At 54.9% G+C, this 466-nt stretch overlaps 1 protein-coding gene across 8 annotated transcripts in view; it reads right to left on the minus strand.

The window, feature by feature from the left end:
* Nucleotides 1–466, minus strand: part of IL4I1 (interleukin 4 induced 1) — a 37,915-nt gene that overhangs the window by 12,269 nt on the left and 25,180 nt on the right. The gene's annotated exons all lie outside the window — the stretch shown is intronic.

Below are 466 nucleotides of genomic sequence, written 5' to 3' on the forward strand. Positions count from 1 at the left end.
TCAGATCCAACTGCTGGGCGTCATTCTCGCCTACGGGAGCTGGGGACAAGAGGCACAATGTTGGGCATGTGGAAATGACCTGAACAAATCCGCATCCCAGCTTTCCCTGCTTTCCACCTCTGAAGCACAACAAGCACCCTCCGGCCCCAGGTAATGGAGAGGGACGCTGCCCACGGCACCCGCTGCTGCGGAGCTACCGCCTTCGGGACGACGGCAAAGGACTGGACGTTGATGTGTATCTAAGATATAACCTAGAACGTCACCTGCACACACTCTCCCATGTGTCCCTCCTCTGCCGTCAGCACCAGAGGAACATACCACTTGCGTTTTGGCACAGAGGCGGGCCTAAATGCGTCGTCTAGTTCTGCTGGTTTCTGAGTCCCAGACAAACGGCCACTTCATGCGGTTTTTACCTGGAACCTGCTCTTTTTACCCAGCCTTCTAAGTTATCCACGTTAATGGCATC

This window comes from Puma concolor, chromosome E2, assembly GCF_028749965.1.
Source record: "Puma concolor isolate L17-30 chromosome E2, mPumCon1.1.hap2, whole genome shotgun sequence".
In the NCBI taxonomy this organism is placed as follows: Eukaryota; Metazoa; Chordata; class Mammalia; order Carnivora; family Felidae; genus Puma; species Puma concolor.